A 20,765-nucleotide genomic window follows, 5' to 3' on the forward strand; every position below is an offset into this window, starting at 1 on the left:
CTGTGTGTGTGAGGTATGTGTGTGTGTGTGTGTGTGTGTGTAGTGTGTGTGTATGTGGTGTGCTACTTTATGTATGGGGACAATGAGTGGTCAGCTTACGTTATAAAGATGAATTTAGAATTTAGAATCTTTCATCTTTCTCCCACACAACAGACTTCATGATGATCGGCAAGTTTTTAAAAGTTAATTAGTTTGTATTGAAAAATTAATCCATACTCATAAAAACAATTTCTAAAAAAATTAAGTACAGTGAAAAAAAATCCTCTAGATGCAGACATGCAAATCCTTTACCCTTCTACCCAGAAGCAACCATTGTGACTATTTTCCTGTATATAATTAAAAATATTCTATGCACATTAAGTAATATCACCATATGCCTTATTTGCCCTACTAGGAACATTTTAAAAAGTAAACTATTATATAATGCTAAAAGGATGACATGAAGTTCACTGAGGAATTTATGGCTACTTTTAAGTTAGTTTTAGTGACATATTCTTATACATAATACTAATCTTCTCACTACTGTGAATACATTTTGACAACTCGATTTTACATATTAATAAAATAAAAGTGTTTAAAATATGACACATTTGGCGTACTCTTAAATGCTTAAATCCTACTTAATTTTAGGGCAATTTTCTCTCATTGAAAAGGAAAAAAATAAGTCACCAATAAATAGAAATTTTATAAAAAGAAAAATACAGAGTGAAATAATAGATCACATATTTTTTCCTCCCAGGAATACAGGCATGTATATTTAAATATGCAATAGCGGTTAAGAATGGAGGAGCAGGGACCATATTATAAGAGTTTCATTCTGGCTCTCTTGTTTACTAGCTTTGTGATTTGTGAAAGTCATCTAAACTTCTTTGAGCCTCAGGTCCCTCATTTGTAAAATGGAGATGATAATATCACCTACCTCCTTTAACATGATGATGAAAGGGAATACTAGAGGCAAATCACTCTGTACATTGTCTAGTATGTAGAAAGTGCTCAGTAAATGATAGCTATCATTTATTTATTTGCTTTAACACATTTTAATAGCAGAAAAAACATCTACACATAATCAGTATTAGTGAAAGCACAATGATAGCTTTACATATACAAACAGTATGTACTGCACAGCACACACGCACATCACACACACACTAATATAGTATATGTATTATCTCAGTTAATTAGAAAAAAATAAACTCATGAAGTTGATATTGTCCAAGTTTTTATTTTATAGTAAGGAAAACTTTGCCTACTCTTATGGCATCATGGTAATGACACAGGAATGGGAATTTTAAGTATAAGCTCTACATCAAATTTTGCTGATGACCAGCTACAAGATTAAGAGCAAATTGTTTTCCCAGGGGAAATAAAAACCACAGAGTTTGAAATAAATAATGCCTCCCCTGGTTACACAGATGAGCCTTAACTAAGGTAGGATTTAAACAAAACTATCTTGCACATCAAAGACTCATCATTGTGACCATCGGTAGTTTTAAAGGCTACAAAACACCAGAACGCCAACAGCAAGCATAGACTAGAGACAATCATACTTCCATCAGTGGGAGAAGATGCTATACAGCAATCACACCAAAACCATGATATTTTAAAGATATTAAAGACATTTTAAAGCTATCTTTACTGGAAATGTAGCGGAGACAAACTGCAGACACCAAGTTGATAATTCAATATACATATGAATTTGAGAGCACACATGAGAAAAATGCTAGGAGTGGAGAGGAGTTAAATTCCGTTGCCACCCCTCAGGTTGGCTTATCTGAAAGAAAAGCTTCTGGTTGACTTTGAAAGCATTTGGGTGTATATTAACACCAACAGCCATGCATACAAAATGCCAAGAACAGAGGTTGATACTTTTTTACCCTATTTGTCTCTTTGAACTTCTTTTAAGTGAAGTTTTTAAATAATACCTTTCATAAACTTTTCCATTACATCTGAACTCTTTAAGCTTGTATTCAAGTTTCTTCACAAACGTATTTTCTTAGCATAAACCCAGGTTGGTGTCTTAGTAACCAATTAAACTTCCATATTCATTCCTGCCTTTGCTCACAGAAATACAAATTCTGGAACACTTGTTGACCCCCCACCCCGCTCCCCACCTTGCCACACACACACACACACACACACACACACACACACACACACACACACATTCTATATATTTTCCAAGCCAAGGTCAAGTAAAAATTCCATGCCCTCCATTACTTCAGTTTTCTTACTTATACTGATGATCCTAGCACTTTATTCGTTTCTTATAGTGCTTAATTACATGCCACCAAGTACTTCCATGCATTATTTTATTTCTCAAAGATATAATATGTCTCTTAGTTTTTCTACTATATTCATCTCATTGAGGCAAAGTTCTGTAGAGAATATGTGTTTAAAACAATAAATGGCTATAAAGCAAGAATCAATTTAACAAAAATCAAATAATTTGTATTTCTCAAAATGAGTAATGTCCTCTACAATAAGCCTGCTTTAAGGAATCAATACTTGTCATTTTCAATGTATTTAGAAAACTTTCTCTTTTAAAGCTGATTTTAGATTCAGATTATGAGCTTGGATATAAAAACATCTCAGTATTTTCTAGTTACAATTATGAACATCTCAATATTTTCTAGTTACAATTATGAATCTACCCAAACCACCCAGCAAGAATTTTAAAATATATTTCACCACACCATAACTTCAAAAATTCTGATTCAATAGGTCTTAGGATGAGGCCAGTTGTACATATCAAGTGAAAAGGATAACAAAGAAATAAATAAAAAGCAAACTCATCAGGTGAAGAAAAAAAACTGCTTTAAAGTTTCTCCTTCTAAAAAGATAATTGCTTTAGCTTAAAGAAGGAAGTGAGAGAGTTTGGCTTTGTGTTGCCACCCAAATCTTATCTCAAATTGTAATCCCCAGGTGTTGAGGGAGGGGCCTGGTGGGAGATGACTGGATCATGGGGGCAGTTTCCCCATGTTGTTCTCATGATAGTGCATGAGTCTCAAGAGATCTGATGGTTTTATAAGGGGCTCTTCCCTCTTTGCTTCCTTCACAGGCTCTCTTGCCTGCTGCCCTGTAAGACGTGCCTACTTCCTCTTCTGCCATGATGGTAAGATTCCTGAGGCCTCCCCAGCCATGCAGAACTATGAGTCAATTAAATCTCTTTTCTTTATAAATTACCCAGTCATGGGCAGTTCTTTATAGCAGTGTGAGAATGGACTAATATAGAATATTTTCCAGCGGGAAGAAAAACACCTTTTGTGTCTCTCATGAGTCATTTAATCTTTCAATTACTCAATGTTAGTATACCTGTCTGTAAAATGCAAACCATAACACATGTTCTACTTATATGGTGCATGAGTTTCCTCACTGAACATTTGCTACTATGTTGGAGATACTAGGCTATGAGTTGGGGATGTAAATAAAAATTAGAATGATCTTGGTTTTAAGAAATTAAAAATATACAAAAGGAATAAGGCATGCAAAAAACAACTCAGAGCAGATGATGATCCACAGTAAACAGAGGTATAAATTAAGAGTGATGAGTTTTCCAAAGCTAGAGAGCCCTAGTGGCTGGAGAACTCAGGGAATATTTTAAGGAGGCCACACACAGGGGCTCACTCCTGTAATCCCAGCACTTTGTAATCCCAGCTGAGGCTGGCAGATCACTTGAGGCCATGAGTTTGAGACCAGCCTGGCCAACATGGTGGAACCCCATCTCTACTAAAGATAGAAAAAATTAGCCTTGCGTGGTAGCTTCTGCCTGTAATCCCAGCTACATGAGAGGCTGAGGCATGAGAATTGCTTGAACCCAGGAGGCGGAAGTTGCAGTGATCTGAGATTGCGTCACGGCACTCCAGCCCTGGTGACAAAGAGAGACCATCTCAAAAAAAAAAAAAAAAAAAAAAAGAATATCAAGAATATCTTAAGGAAAAAGAAACATTTGAAAACTCCTTAAGTGTGAGTTTTAGCAGCCAGAATCTGAGGGCAGCCTAATCAACAGAAACAAAATGAGAGAGATTAAAATAATAATAACAAAATAAATAAATGGAACTCCTAGAAATAAAAACTGGTCTATTTGTCAATATCATGAGGCAAATTACAAGAGAGGCAGAGAAGCTACAATGAAGAAAGAATTAGAACAGATTAAAAATTTTGACTATTACCTAGTAAGCAGGAATGCATGCTGACAATATTTAATAGGCCTTTGTAATTGCAAAAAAAAAATACTCTGCCAAGTGCTTTGTAAGCTTCATTTAGTCTTTTCAGCAAAATTAAGAGGCAGCAACGTTATTGTCCCATCTTCTAGACAAGGGAACTGAGGTTTAGCCAGATTGAATACTTTGGCCAAATTTTCAAACTCCTTCCTTGGTGGAAGTGGTAAAACTCTTAGTAGATCTGCCTCAAGTCTGGAGTGAGAGCAATTTTACCACGACGCAGTACTGCCTCTGGAAATGGGATTGTACCCAGGGTAAATATTGAGCTAGTGAGTGACACAAAGTGTCACTGCCTTAAGGACTTAGGTTAATCTCGTCCCTGAAGGAAACCTAACACTGTATGTCATCAACTTTAATTCTTATAATATCCTATATGTTACTGTTCTGTGAAATTTTCATAGTATATTGTAATTTCTGACCTCTGGGAAACACCAGAAGTCACTTGAGGGCAGGAGGTCTGAATATGGCTTATTTTTTATCATATCTTATTGCCTAACATGTTGCCTTCTTTATAATGAAAAATCAGTACATATTACGGAATGGTTAATTGTGGGGAAAAAAATCAATTAAGAAAAATATATTTCAGGAAGAATTGGAGAGGGAAGAGATACAGGCATGCAGATCAGCTCAGCTAGGTCTTTGGATTTGCAGGCAGCCATGCCTCCTGGCTCATCAGCTTTATCTCTTAATACCCAGTGAAAGGGTACTCACCTTTCAAGTCCCTCTTCAGCTTCCCATGAGTAAAAGACCATGTTCCCTCCTCCACATTTTCCTGAAACTCCATTCATATCGCAAACAGAACGCTAAATAATTGACAATGTACTTACTTTTAAACGTGGCTCTTTCCTACTAGATTTCCATTTCATTGAGAAAGGGGACAAAAAATCTCATCTACATCCATTTCTCAAGTTCCTAGCACCCTGTATAATATATATCTTAAAACTCTAAAATGTTGTTGACTTGTGAAGGAAAGATGTAATTTGAACTTCTTCTTTGGTGTGGAGTTGGAATCAAATGGAAAGGATCATTTTAAAAATACAGATAGAATTAAAATCATTTGTCAAATAATTCTATTTGAGAGAAAAAAATTGAGATTTATAGAAAATACATTTTTTGCCTTAAGTAGTGGAAAATGAAAAGCAGTTCAAAAATGGTCCCAGGGTGATGATTGACTTTGAAAATCTCCCTTATCATTGAGGATAATTATCATGTATAAACAGGTTTGCTATATTTTAGACAAAAATTGAGAAGGAAGTAGATATTTCTAGCTAAAATTATTTTGGGCTGTTTCTTGGTTTTTACTTACTTTGGGAGGTGCTTTCATATGCTTCTTTCTATATTTATGATCCATTTACTATTTATTCTGCAAAAAACCTTTGCCCTAAAATATAGCACTAAATATGACTATGACATCATCAAAAGGTTGCATGCAAATTTTAAACATTTCTATACTCTTATATACACCATTTCAATTTCTGTTTCCCCTTTGAAGTTGAAATAAATGTTCTACATATTCATTTGAAATAATACCTAGTGTGCAGCATTGCTGAGAAAAAAACTCCATCAGTCTTTTGAGAATAAAAGCAAATCAATAGTAATATCTCTCAGAATAGAAGCACTTTTGTTGACAGAAGGAGCATGGTTTAATGGGAAGCAAAGTAATCTTTGTTTTCAGTCAGACTATTGGGCTGTGCACGAGAAATGGCATGCTCTGACCACTTGTTCTACGTTAAAGGGCAGTATGGCAGGTTCAAAATAGAGAAAATAATTTGCCTAATAGCAATGGACAACTCATAGCTTTAACACATAACATAGAGATCATTATTATAAGATTTGTATGCAATTTTATAAATTTGTCTTTAGTTCCCATTTAGGGCTATTCTGTTAATTAAATCAAATCATCCCAGTGCCCCAAAGATGGGTGATACAGAACCTATTCACATGGTATCCTGTAATTGTGATTAAGCTATTCCATGTCCAATGTCACAACTGAAGTTTTACTCAGGTTTTGATGATGATGATGATGATGAGGAGGAGGAGGAGGAGGAGGAGGAGGAAGAGGAGGAGGAGGACAATGTTGATACTTTAGGATGTAACATAAATCTATCCAGATCGATTGATAAATAGATATCACTATAGATATAGTTATACATATAGAAATAAAGTAGGGGAAAATTTTGTGCTCATATAGTCCTATGAGCTATATACAAAGACAATTTATTTTGATCAAATTTATTCATGTTTACCTTCAGATAATAAAGTAAAGAAAATAATGAGGAGTAAGACCACATAAGCAATCAATGACTATTCTTGACTTAAATACCTAGGTCAGTGCTTATTTTCATTTCCTAGAAAATAATTGTATTATTTTCTTTTTAAGTATAGGTACATACTAGTAAAATTACAAGCAGTAATTATAGGTCTTCCTCTTCTGCAAGCATGTTACTACGTTATAAAAAACCCAGTCAAAGAGGCTTGATATTTGGTGAATATGTATGTTACACAAAGTAATAAATAGTTTTAGAATTTATTAAAAAATGTAAACAAATTTGTCTCTTTGAACTTCCAATGAACCCACTGAAAATGCATTCAATGACCAGAGTTTGCCGGTATTAGTTCTCTGCTTTTCTTGTAGGCAGCATATTTTCATTTAAGTTTTACAAAATGCAAAAATAACAATAATTCAGCCCCTGGTTTCTTTGTGTTGAACACCAGAGGATTCTGAAAGGAATTTTTCCTAGAGAAGGTTAAACGTATGAGTCATTAGGGTTTACTTGTAACTGCACAGTAATATATTTTAGTTTAAAAATGATATCTTGCCCCAAAAATATTGTTTTAAAGATTTCATGCAGCTTTTGTAAAACATTTGCTATAATTCATGTCAATATGTAAACATTAAATGGCATTCATTTAAAAATGATTCATTTTCAATGTCATCTTATAACCCTTAATGTAAATTCACATCTGTTTCAATGCTTCCAAGTGCAATGTTCACTTGGAAAAACATCTAAAGCCAGAAAACCTTGTGTACTATAGAATAATAATTCTCAACATGACCACAAGGTGGCTCTCAACACCGAAATATGTTATTTTCCCTGTGGACAAGTGAATAGAATTTTACCAGAAATATTAGCAGCAATTTACCCTATAAATGGGTCAATACTTCAAAAACGTAAATTCATCTCAACCCTCTGATCACGTTGTGAAGCCTAATTTATATTGTTTTAAACTTCAGACAGTCAAAACAACACATCAAATGGTTGAAAACCTTTAAAGAATTTGAAGGATTTTGAAAAGAAATGATTATTTCAGTAGTCTGCATAATTAATTATTCAATAACCATTTCTTGGGCTTTAAAAACTAATTTCTCCTCTAATTTTGCACAATTTTATTCTGTTTTTTTATTCTCACTTTACTTCCAACTAAATGAAAGCAAAATAGATGCAAGTTAACAAACTTTGTCTCTAGTATGATAAAAGAATGTGAAAATTAAAGAGAAAGTATGTCAAAGTTTTTAGTCCTTGTAAAGTCCAGTTCTAAAAGTATATATACATTTAGATATATATTATACTAAATGTAAAATGTGTGTAATATTAATAGAATATTTTAAATTAGCCATCCTGATGAATAAGCCATGAGGTTAAATTATTTTGCCAAATATTATAGTGAAGTTGTGAAAATAAAGAATCCTATGAAATGGGCACAGCATTTAATCAAGATGAGAAGAAAAAGATAACTGTGACTCTGATTAAGCAGATAATACATGATTAAAGAGATAATAAATGTAAATAATATAGCTATGGCAGATAGGAGCATTATCTTTACTATGCTCACCAAAGTATAACTTTCAGCTAGGTTTAGGAGTCTCTATTATAGCTTACCTCATCTTTACAAGTTACTGGATAAGACGAAGTGCTAAGTATGTCCTTCCAGTATGTGAATGTATAAATAATATATTAATTATCCCTGAGTGATAAATAAAACTGAAAAGAAAAAAACTGTGATATAATCCTGGATTTTTAAAATAAAGCTTTTAAAAAGGTATTTATGAACCCATATAAATGTATATTTTATGACCTCAATGTATGTTTTCATGTGTTTATGTAATCCGTAGAAACTATTCCAGATGCTTTTTAAATTAATACGTAAATAGAGCCAAAAAAAGGAAATAAAAAACAGAAACAGCGGTTTCAAATTGATCTTCATATCACCTTCAATGTGAAGAATGAAAAGAATGAATGATCTAAATAAAACCTGTTAAATTTTTCACATTTTGCAGCAGGTTCTATGTCTTCATCAGACAGTTTCAGGGACCTCGTCTAGGAAATCGGTAGTCCACTGACCTTTCAGCTTGTAATATAGACTGCAGAATTATTCTTGAGATTTATAGGTATCAAAACTTTAATGGGATAATTTCTGTAATGCACTGCCTCTGTTCATCATTCTTTTTCTAATTCTCATTACTCTGACCTCAAGAAGCAGAATCTGTGAAAGGAAACATTACTGCAGTGTATTCAGAAATGGCTCATGTTTCACCTGAGTGAGTTTATGTGGCTCATGGACCTCACAACAGTTAGTCTCACTCTTTCTTATGCTTTTTTCCTCCTCTGTCTGTATTTCGATTCTTTCCTATCGTTTTCAAAATTCGTATCCATCAGTTCCCTAGTTCATGCAATGCCTCTCTGAGAATGCAATTTTTCAGATTACATTCAAGTCTTTATGCAAGTGACATTTTCACAATCATTAGAGAATGAATATATTTATAAGTTTTATATTGAGCCCTTTCCAATTACAATCATAGACTTATAAGCCCTTCCCAATTATAATAATAGGTAAATCAACTGTGTGCCTGGAAATGTTATGGTTCAAACTCCCATTTTTCCAAAAATAAAATTCAGAATGAAAAATTTATTACATTGTCGGTAGAATTAGTAAGAGAATTAGACTTAAAACACCAAGAATGTCTCACTTCAAGTACAAAATTATTACATAATACAAGTTAAAATATTTAAATATTTTAAAGTTGTAGCCCTAATGATATTAAATGCTGTGGTAAAAATACAACACACTCAATATTAGTGAAAAAGCATAGGTCACATGAATTAACATCTAATAATAATACCAATGACAGTAATAGCTAGCACTAGAACACCTATTGTGTATTAGGCATTGTTGTTAGACATTATAGTAATTGCTTATTTTAATCATGACAATTGCCCTATGATGTAAGTATAATTATTAACCCCATTTTACAGATAGAAAAAACTACCAGTGACATTAAATATGAAACATATGGTAAGTGGCACAGCTAGGATTTAAATCCAGACAATCTGGTGCCACGATCCATGCTTTTATCTGTCAAAGGACCTTGTGAGAGCACTTAGGTTAGGGTCATTGCATTTTCTAAGAAAGGAAATCTCAGTGCTTCTAGAATGTAGGCTTATCACTGTTTAGTCTCCCATTAAACATGACCTTCCTCTGGTGTCCTCACAAAAACAGACTACTATATAGAAGAGTCTTTTTCACAGAGTGACCACGTTTTAAACACAGTGGCTTCTATGAAGTGCTTATTTTCATTACTTTAGGAGTAAGGAAGCTCCTGTTCATAAAAATTGTCTGTATACCAAACTCCCGTGACATACAATATACCTATATAACAAACCTGCACATGTACCCCTGAACCTAAAATCAAAGTTAAAAAAAGAAAGAAAACAAAGAAATAGCAATAGAAATTTGGGATACATTTGGCCTCCTGATACATAATTTTTCTGTAGGTTTGTTGATGGGGATGGGTATATTAGTCTCAACTTTGGGCCCTTGCTTTATCCCGTATAGTCCCCTGTGTCTGCAAGATGATAACTGGCTGTCGCAAATTTGGTTTTTTTTTTTTGTTTTTTTTTTTTTTTTTGGGGACGGAGTCTCGCTGTCGCCCAGGCTGGAGTGCAGTGGCGCGATCTCGGCTCACTGCAGGCTCCGCCCCCCGGGGTTCACGCCATTCTCCTGCCTCAGCCTCCCACGTAGCTGGGACTACAGGCGCCTGCCACATCGCCCGACTAATTTTTTTTTGTATTTTGAAGTGCACCACAGATCACCAACCAAAAGGCTGCTCCTAACGGAAGCACCAATTCAAAATCCATTCTCAGGGGTAGACTAAAGAAATCTTTTTTTTTTTTTTTTTTTTTTTTTTTGAGACAGAGTCTGGCTCTGTCCCCCAGGCTGGAGTGCAGTGGCACCATCTCGGCTCACTGCAAGCTCCGCCTCCCGGGTTTGCGCCATTCTCCTGCCTCAGCCTCCCGAGCAGCTGGGACTACAGGCACCCGCCACCACGCCCGGCTAATTTTTTGTATTTTTAGTAGAGACGGGGTTTCACCGTGTTAGCCAGGATGGTCTCGATCTCCTGACCTCGTGATCCGCCCCCCTCGGCCTCCCAAAGTGCTGGGATTACAAGCGTGAGCCACCGCGCCCGGCCAGAAATCTTAGGCTACACAAAAATGTTATCTTGAACCAAACTGCTAACTCTGATATTTTCTTTAATGATGTGGTATGGCTATAAATGCAACGATGCAGCTTTAAAAATATAGATAAGTGAGATCCTTGTATTAGTCACTTTAAAAGCACCCAGTACTTATCTTTCTTGTATTTATCAAAGCAGGAATATAACAAGTCATGTGATTATTCATACAATGGCTCACAGTAGCAGAGACTTTTGTTTGTTTCTCTCTCTTTCTCTCTCTTCCCAAGTTTGTCTTTCTGGATGCTTGCACAATGTCTGGCTTATGGTAGGCACTTAAATAATACTTGGCAAATGAAAGAATGAAAGAATGGATGAATGAATAAAATGCTTTTGAGGGGTTTCTTCGGCAGTATATCTAATGGAAGATGAAAACTTAAGACTGTGTTAGGTGGAGGAATACATGACTGCCCAATGATGTTCTACCATCTAATTCTACTACTATTTCATAAAAATGGAAACATTTGGAACACAACTACTGATATTTCCATTGTAAATTATATGATATTTAATTATGAATATCTCAGATTAGAACCTGCCTCTTCTCAAGGACAAAATTTGTACTAAATTCATCCTTGTATCTCCAGGTGTGACAGAAGGGAATGGGTCACAGTAACTTCCCCCAAAATGAGTGAAATTAATTAGGAGCTAAAGAAAAATTGAGCAAATTATTGTATAGATAACAGGATACCAGTTAAATTAATAATAGAAACTGCAAAATAAAAAGTATAACACATATAATAATAAATAGCAACATATGATAGCCTCAAATCAAAAGAGAGTTATTTAATGATTGTGAATTTTGAATGCATAGTACTGAGCCCCTAAGTACTATCAAAAATTTCAAATTTCCATAAGGGTGTTTCTGGAAACAGTGGTTCCTATGCAAAGTTTCATTTTGCTTCAATGAAGTACAAGGCTCTCCCTCATCCACACTTTTTTCTTCTTCGACCTACCTAGAAACAGGCTTGATCTAGCCTCTACCTATAAAGCAAAGTGATTAATTTCATTGCTCTTAAGTCAAGATTATGGTTGCCATTCATTTATTTTCGCATCTCCACTGGGCTGGATTTCAAATTTCATACTCCATCCTGATGGCAAATCTAACTCCAAGGGGAGAAAAAAATTAGTAAAGAAAATATTTTTCTCAACTTAAATTTTAGGAGTATTTCATTTCTGTCTTTTTTTAAGTATTGATAGCAAGTACTTATGTCTATTCGCAAGTTAGCGAAGAATTATAAATTAATTTTTAAAATATTATGTAGAACTATCTAGTATTAATTATTGAAAATTAGGATATATATTTTAAAAGACAGTAGCTAGAAGACAAGAAAGTCTCAGAAAAAGTAGAGTTCTCATTTATCATTTTTAATTGCATACAGCAAGAAGGGGGGGAAGTCACTTCTTTAGTGTAGAAATTCTGTAGAAAACCTCTACTCTTCACTCAGTAGTTGAAAACAAAAAAAAAAAAGAAAAAAGAGACAAAGTGACAGTGCTTCTAAGTATATGTCTGTGCTTAGGATTCATTTTTTAACTCATCTCCAAAGGAATAACTAAAGTCTTGGTTGAGGGGGTAGATAAATAAAGATTTTCTGTAAGTTTCTACTCATGGAGAAATATTCAAATTTAGGGAGCTAAATGCAGGCAGAATAAATCTGCATGTTGCTGTTTTTCACTCTTCAGGGACTACATATTGAAAAATCACTCTGGTGACAAAATATGGTTCAAGACTACAGAGCAGGAATAACCCCCAACTTACAATGCTTTAAGAAGTCAAAAAAGAAAAGAAAATATATTATAGTTGACTAAGCTAATAGATAATCACTGGATAATCAGCTTCTTATTTGATGTAATACGTTGACATATATTTTACTCCAATAGTTTCTTTTCTTCAGGTCATCACTAAAGCAAATCAATATCACACTGTTGGTTTTAAAAGTATGTAATTCATGTTTTTGATCTTATTAGCAATAGATTTAAACCATTTGAGTTAGAGGTATAAAAATTTTAATGTTTTGATTTAAGGAAAATATTTTAAATAAAATAATTGATAAATACACTTTAGAGGTTGAAGATTTATTCAGAAACACAAAACCCTCAAAATTCCTCAGGTAGCTTAAATATTTTCAAATCTATCAAAAAATAAGTCTATTAATTTAAAATTTACTTATTTGGAAACATTATGGTGCCTCATTTAAATATGAAGTTTGCTTCAATAATTATGAAAATATTCCTTAATTCAGAAGTCCCAGAATTTACAATGGATTCAAAGGAAGTTTATTTGACTTAATTTTATTGAGAGTGGAGCTATATTTTTACGAAAGGAGAAACAGTTACATTGTAAAAGCTTGTATTAATATTATGTACAAAATTTACTCAGAATTTTCCAATTACTAGGGCAAATATATGGGCTGTCTTTGATCTATTCAGATAATGATATTGAATTTCAACTTTAATTCTTGTATTTATACATATTACATTAACCATGGAGAGAATTCCCAGAATAACTCGAGGTAGAATATTTACTATATTCAGTTTATTGATTATTTCATTTTGTTACATATTATGCGTACCTCAATTATTGTTACACTTAATGTTTCCCAAATTTCCAACTGGAAACAAAAGCAATGGTAGTTCTTTACTACATTTGCTCATTGTATACCGGATTTCATGTTTAGATTCCAAACTGGTAATACTTGTTTCTTGCAGCAAAGAAGAATCAACATATCTAGTGAAACATTGCTTTCTAGAAACATGTAATTTATGTTTATTTTAAAAATCAGGGCTCTGTCAAACCATTTCAATATCCTATCTTACAGTAAATCAAAAAAGATTCCTAATCAATAACTTATGCATTGAGCATAATAATTCATGTCTGTACATTCTATATTCTGATAATTTGGAGGAGTCATTTCAATAATAAATGCTGAATTCCCATACTTGGCTTGCTAGTGCAGTAAACTACACTGGTGCCAATTTCAACTCCTTAGAAGCCTGAGTGTTACAAAATTTATAAAAGAGTTGCTTTCATTTAAAAGAATAGATTCTAGCCAACTGAACTGTCATATACTTTGTGCTATAATGCAAAGGATAATGTAATAAATGTAATGTGTAATGTGGCAGATGATAGAATACTGGCCATAAAAATCACAAGATTTACAGAAATATAAGTTTACAATAAGGTAATTTTTTTTAAAGCACATGGGAAATTTATTCAAGGAGTTTTGTAATTGTTTTAAATGAGGAAGGAGGGAAAAGGAAAAAAGAGAGGGAGATGGAAATAGATACAGATTTACAGAAAGAGACGTGGGATAGAAGAGAGAGAGAGAGAAGACGATCTGCTAAATTTATGGGGATCAGCAGGGCTCTGAAGTGTTTAGAAATGTCATTTAATGCTGCATTTCCTGTTGTGAAGCAATGTTGTATTATATCTTATAGTCTATTGTTTAATTCTGTCTTGAAGCTTGAAATGTCATTTAACTTTAATTTATATTATTGCATCATACAAAGTATGTCGAATCAAGACTGCTTTCTTGAAAAAAAAGATTGAAAATTGAAATCACGTGATTTCGTAAAGTGCTTATAATGTTTCTGACAAACTCTCTAAGGAAACGAAACCCTTTACTGAAAGGCATTTTTATATGAAGGCATTTCAATCTCCCACAGGCAGGTATTATTTTGAAGGAACGCTACATTTTATTTCCTAAAATGATGTAAAATGTGATTTTATTGTACTCCTTCTTATTTAATTTGCAGCTTTCCCTTTCTTTAGTTCCAACTCCAATATGGTTAATGTTTAACCAATGTCTCTTAGTCATAAAGCGTATAAGTAAGTCATCACATACATTGCAAGAAAGAAATCAGATAAAAATATAAAGAAACTGATGAAAATAAAGCACTTTCATTCTTAAAAAAATCAAGAGTTACTTTTTTGTGAGAAGTTGCATTGGTAATAGAGTTAAGCAAAAGTTGTATTAAAAATGTTTAAACAGGTCAGATTATTTCAACTCATCATTGTTAATATTTCATTAAGAATAATACATTCCCAGAAATCTACAAATTTAATGTGATGGGTCTTATTTTTTGACAATATGTGTCTACAGTTAGTTCAAGTGAGTGATGACAAAAACGTATGGGAAAAGCAAAATGGCCTTATATGCTTTAGGTGCCCTTCTATTCAAGAAAGACAGGACAACTGGATTGTAAAAGGGCTCAAGGGCTCATACTAAAATGTCAAGTGAGGTGAGACTGCTCTACAGTCAGAAAAGAAGAGGGCACAGGCGACCCAGAGCTAATATTGTTATCTTAGAAAACAGGCATTGCTTGGTAATTGTTTGAAATTGTCTCTTGCTCTTATGCATGAGAAAAAATCTGTAATTTTGAAGGTTGAACTTATTGGGGTAAACGCAGAAAATTATATGAATGCTCTGTGAATATCATCCAAAGGTTTCAATAAGAAAAAAAAAGGCAGATTTTCTTTTAAATTTAGGACTTGTATTTTTTCTGTAGATTTCAGATTATTGTAATTATGACAAAACAATATATTTTTTGTGAACTCATTGGTCTGTGTAAGTGTCAAGAAAAGATAAATAGATTTGTCTGTGCTAACTTTCAGTTTTTCAAATATGCATCTATAGTGTCATTCCAAGAACACTTCTTTTTACTACTTAAAATATCATAATATGAACCATATATTATACTTAGTATAATGCTTAATCGATTTTACCATTGCTCAATATATGTCTAAGAAGGATGAGGAAATTTTTCTTGCTACTTCGTTTTTAACTTCAATCTATTCCAGACATGACTGTTAAATATAATATAGTTAGTAAACTGTCTCTTTTGAAACCCTATTCCAGATAATATGTTGGGTTAATCGAAAGTAGAGTTTTCAAACATAGACCTGAAATTTAGAGATCAAATATCTGTATAAAATTACTTATAATTGGCATAAATAATTTTTATGTTTTTCTGTTTATAATTTCAGTATTTTACAAGTACTTCTAATGTGACAGCAGTATTAGAATGTAATTTGCATAGTAGAAATAAGAATATAATGTGGCTAATGCTTTTAATACCCAAGGGCTACACTAGAGATAGTTGGGTTTGCATCACTGATTTGTATTAATTGCTTACTATGAAACACTATTACTGATAATAACACTTAATAAGAATATGGTTCACTTTGCTGCTGATTCAGCATCATCAGAGCCAATACTGTTGCTGTGCTGCAGCCTAGTGGAATGATTTGGTATAAAAAGGACAGATTCCAGTAAGAAGTGTTATCACTTGCTGCAAAGTAGGTTAAGAAACATAGGAAATCAGTCATAAGCACAGAAATCCCCCAGATAGTATATGCTTTGCCTCAGTTATTTGCTTATATAAAAAATTAAGTAAAGGTCAAGAAATTCACCCTATTTTTTATACAAGATTCACATGTTTTGGAATTAACCCTTCCAGTTTCAAATAGTCTATTTTTCAACAACAACAACAACAAAAATACCTCTTCCAGATTACACTAACTTTGTAAATAATGTGTCAGAAATATCACTCTAAATTAAAATCAATCTTTTGTCCTCTTTTTTTCTTTTTTAAAGAAAACACCAGTGTGGGTAAAAATCTAACAATGAAATATTGAATTGATTACCTGCATAGTACTGCTCTAATTAATAAACAGTTTCTATAAACATCAAGGAACATCACCTAGAGCATTAATCAGGTACCAAACAATTTAACCATTGACTTCACGCATATGCATATGTAGGTGGATGCTCATACAGTTTACCTTCTTTTTTCCCATTTCCCAGAGATTTTGGTTTTGTTTGTTGTTTTTTTTTCCCCCAAACCTTTAAGTGTATGGAATTCTATTCTTTGATTGAAGTCAGGGAAGGTATATGCATTCACCAGAGAAGTCAATTTGTTCACAGCAAGTATTTGAAACCCAAGAAGTATCTGATTTAATGAAAGCAGACACTGACTCATACTTTAATAACACAGCCAAAAAAAAAAGTGAAAGAAGCATTTCTTTATATTTTCATCATCAGAATGGGTTTGTATCTGATGTGTCCCTAAGGCACAGATCCACGCTGTTTATACTTGTGCACTCTCCAGTCTCTTCACCACATCCCTCCCCAGAAAAAAGCATTACTTCCTTATGCATTGCACACTGAATACGTATGTGCCACGTTTAGTACACTGTGGGGAGCAGGGGGCAGATTATCTATGCGACTTAGCATTTACCTATGTTTCCAGGACATAACCTCTTCCTTTCTTCTTCATCCCTTTTAACTAAAAATGAACATACGGCTCTGTCAATGACATAATGTTTTCATGAAAGTTCTACTAATTAAAAATCCTCACCATACCAGACCTAAAAAATGAGCACACTCTTGCCAAGTGTTATTCACCACAGAGAAGCTCTTGTAGCTACGTTTTAAAGGAAGATAGAGAGGGGGATGGTGTGGAGGGAGAAAGTCTACTAACATATGCATTGAAGTATAACAGTTGTCAACATCAAAAGGACAGATTATTTTTAATATAGATCCTTCAAGAGAAAAAAAAGAGGAGAAAAAATAATGTATCTCCAAAGAGCTGAGAAGTAATGGATGTGCAGTTTTGGATAATAGAAGCTTTTACTGGAATGAAGGAATGAAGGACCACAATTATAGGAAACAGATCTGTTTTTTCAAAGCAAAAGATGATAGGTCATTTTTAAAACAATATTTGTCTTTGTACCTGTAGACTCCCCTTTTTTCATATAAGGAGACAGGAGGTTTTTATTTTAGTGGCATAAAAACAATTTCAGACTACTGCTTTTGCCCATAGTTACAGTGCTATCAATAGTTACTTGTTGGGGACATGCATTTATACTTGCAATATGCTGCATTAATTTAACACCACATAAAATATGGATTTTATTGCAGCAGAAACAATAAATGCTGCAACTGCTGACTACATGCATTTACTCTCCCTCTCTTTACCTCCCCCCCAATACTTCTGACTCAGATGTAAGTTTGAAAATAAGAATTCTGCCTATTCTATTTCTGATGAATGTCAATCTATTGTATTTATGTAGATGCTTAGTGACCATTGACAGTTTCAAGGAGTCTGTCTTCTGCCTGTCATTTCTCTTTATATTGAAAGTACAATGAACTATGACTGAATAAGTGCAGAGAGAATCCATTCATATGGAATGCAAAGTAATGTTAAATGATGTTAGAGTTCACAGCAACAATGTTATCTCTTGAATTGATTTTTAAAATAAAAATGAACAAGTCTGGGCATGACAAATTCACTTCATAACATATTTTTTAGCATTTGTTCCAAGTGAATGAATTCACAAACTCTAATATCATGACCCACTGTTGAGCATAATATATAATTTATCCAGCTTTACATTGCCTATATAGATATTCGAAGCTGTTGTTTCTAGAATTAAATATATAGAGTTGTATGCTTATTTATTTAGGTACTAAAGATAATTATTTTGAAATAATTGCTAAACACAACTTAAAAACAAACATTTATCTCCTCCCTCTCCCCCCCCCACCCCTCAAGTGGAAGAATATATAATACCTTAACGGAGTTAAAAGAAAAGAGGTGAAGTCTTCCTACCTTTTTTATCAGCTTCTGGATAACGGAAGTTGGTTCCAGCCAAAATAACCCAGGAGAAATTGTCACTATGTCCCCTTCTTGTTTGTTTTCGGCTGTTATTTTCTATCACTGATTCTACTTCAATCTAACTCAAGCTCTTTCTCAGCATCACTTTTAACTCTGGACAGCAGGGAACCGAAGAAAACGGAGGCGAGCTCTCTCTCTGATTGGCTTTCATTCAGTGCTTCTGATTAAGGGGAAAGGAAAAAAAAAAAAAAAGGAAAGGGAAGAAAAAAGCTCTTCCTCACACGGAGAGAAAGGTTCTGCTGATAGAGCTGCAGCACTCGCCATGGGAAGGTTAGAGACTGTGGAAGTGCTGGCTTCTGCGAGCACGCAGCGATTTGCAAGTGAATGCGAGGGGAGGGCGCATCCGAGAGGAGGGCTTTGCTTGAAAGGCGTCCCCTCCCCCGCAGGGCAGAAAGACTCTCTGTTTCAAGGCTAAGGTAATCAGCCCAATCTAATCCGCCTGTGTCCGTTAATACAATCTCAGGAACAGGACTGCTTCTTGCATTTTTTTTTTTTTTTTTTAAAGATAGTTCTTCTGGCATATATATTCCTGCACCATCCTCACACCAGACTACGGAAATCCAAGTATTATCCGAGCGCCAAGTCAAATTGCAACCAGATCTGATATGTTACCAGAGTGATTTTTCGCTGTGGTTTTAAATGTTTATTTTTTGCTTTCAGGGAACTTTCTCGGCTTGATTTTCCAAATCCCTTTTCTTGTTGCTTATTGTCATAGGAGTGCATACCTCGCTCATCATTTTGGAATGTCCGCGAGCCAGTCTTCTCTGCCTAATCTTTGCATTTTAATACTTTATAGATAAAATATTTTATTAAAAATGTAAATATATAATTAATGTTATTAAAATATTTAGACTTTGAACTTGACACGGTCTTCTTTTTTTTCTTTTTAACGTTTTTTTCTCATAAATATGAGTTTCATACCCAAATGAGTGTGTGGACAGATGTAAATACATTTGGATTGTTCTATCTACTTAAACATCTAACTGTCTCGCTATTTATCTATCTCCACATCAAATTGCAATCAACCAAACCTTACCAAAGGATGTCAGTATAGCTCCACAAAGTAATTAACATCTTTGCATTTTTCTGGCTACAGGTAGATTCTTTTTAAAGTGCCATCCATAAATAAATTATATACATATATACATATATATGCACATAAATACATATATGTCAATTATAGTTTTAAAGCTAGAGGAGAAATTACAACGATCATTTGGCCAGTTATTATTATTGTTTTTTAGCCGATAATAACGCTCAGAATGTTAAATGGTCACAGGACTAACTGGAGGTGGGGTCAAAGCTGTAATACCACACTCCTACTTCAGGTTTAATATTGTTTCTGGTTGCCATACTGCCTCCTCTGTACCTATTTGATCATTCTAACAGTCAGCAGGCCCCTTATATAATCAGCACAATGAAAAAGGAAGGAAACTCAATCTGAGGGGAAAAAAAGAAGTGAGAGGGAGATTCTAAATTAGATTCCAAAAAGGTTTTAATGTATCACAGTGTTATTATATGATGAATTTTACCAATTAGTTTTATATTTGAGAACACCAAACATTTTCACTGAGCTAAACAGCTAAATGATATTTAGAGCAGAAATGGACTTTTGAAACTCTTAATTTTACAGATGACGGCATTAAGATCAGGAAAATTCTATGGCCCCTCTAAAGTTTGCTAATAATAGAGCTAGAATTCTGAATTATCACCGTATCATTTGCCCATAGTTTTTGTTATGTTTTGTATGTTTTTTTTCAACAGCGTGCCTTAATTTCAGAGTCAAGTGAAAATAGATATTCCGTTTTTTACCTGTGATATGTATATTTGTGTGTATTTGTGTTAGCCTGGTATATGTGCGTATTCAATATAATACTGTTATTGACATGCTAAAATTAGCTGTCAAGAGAAATGTATAGTATTTAATTAAATGCAGAAGGTTAGGTGCACACACACACATTGTTCTCTTATTAAATTAACTTTTCGTATGATTGTTTAGTGCTAATTTCAAAATATATGACTATATAATGTGAAGAATTTGGGGGTTACATTTAAATAGGTTGAGAAAATAACCAAAGGCTAAGATCTGAGGTAAATTGCTATTTTATTAATTAGAATACATGTTGCAATGATGTATTCCCAAAATAACATTTTCTGAATTATATAGAAGTTTATGCTTCTCTTACATAAGTTTTTGAGTTGGTGTGTTTATTCTGCCGTCTAGTCATCAGAAACTCAGGTTCCCTCTGTCTTGATGCTCAATGTTTTTACGGAATTGAACTCATTTATATGATCCAAGAGAGATCACCCCACATCTACCTTCTAGAAAAATGAATAAAAGGAATAAGAGATAG

The 20,765-nt window shown here is 33.7% G+C and overlaps 1 protein-coding gene across 2 annotated transcripts in view; it reads right to left on the minus strand.

Annotated features, from left to right (window-relative positions):
• The window catches only part of LOC116456674 (cadherin-10), a 166,308-nt gene extending 147,575 nt beyond the window's left edge, over positions 1-18,733 (minus strand). For both annotated transcript variants that reach the window (XM_032135439.2, XM_032135438.2), the window contains exon 1: positions 18,346-18,733. The gene's annotated coding sequence lies outside the window, so the exon portion shown is untranslated. The remainder of the gene's footprint in view (positions 1-18,345) is intronic.
• Positions 18,734-20,765: the final 2,032 nt, after the last annotated feature.

Source organism: Hylobates moloch, unplaced genomic scaffold (assembly GCF_009828535.3).
Source record: "Hylobates moloch isolate HMO894 unplaced genomic scaffold, HMol_V3 SCAFFOLD_17, whole genome shotgun sequence".
Taxonomy (NCBI): domain Eukaryota; kingdom Metazoa; phylum Chordata; class Mammalia; order Primates; family Hylobatidae; genus Hylobates; species Hylobates moloch.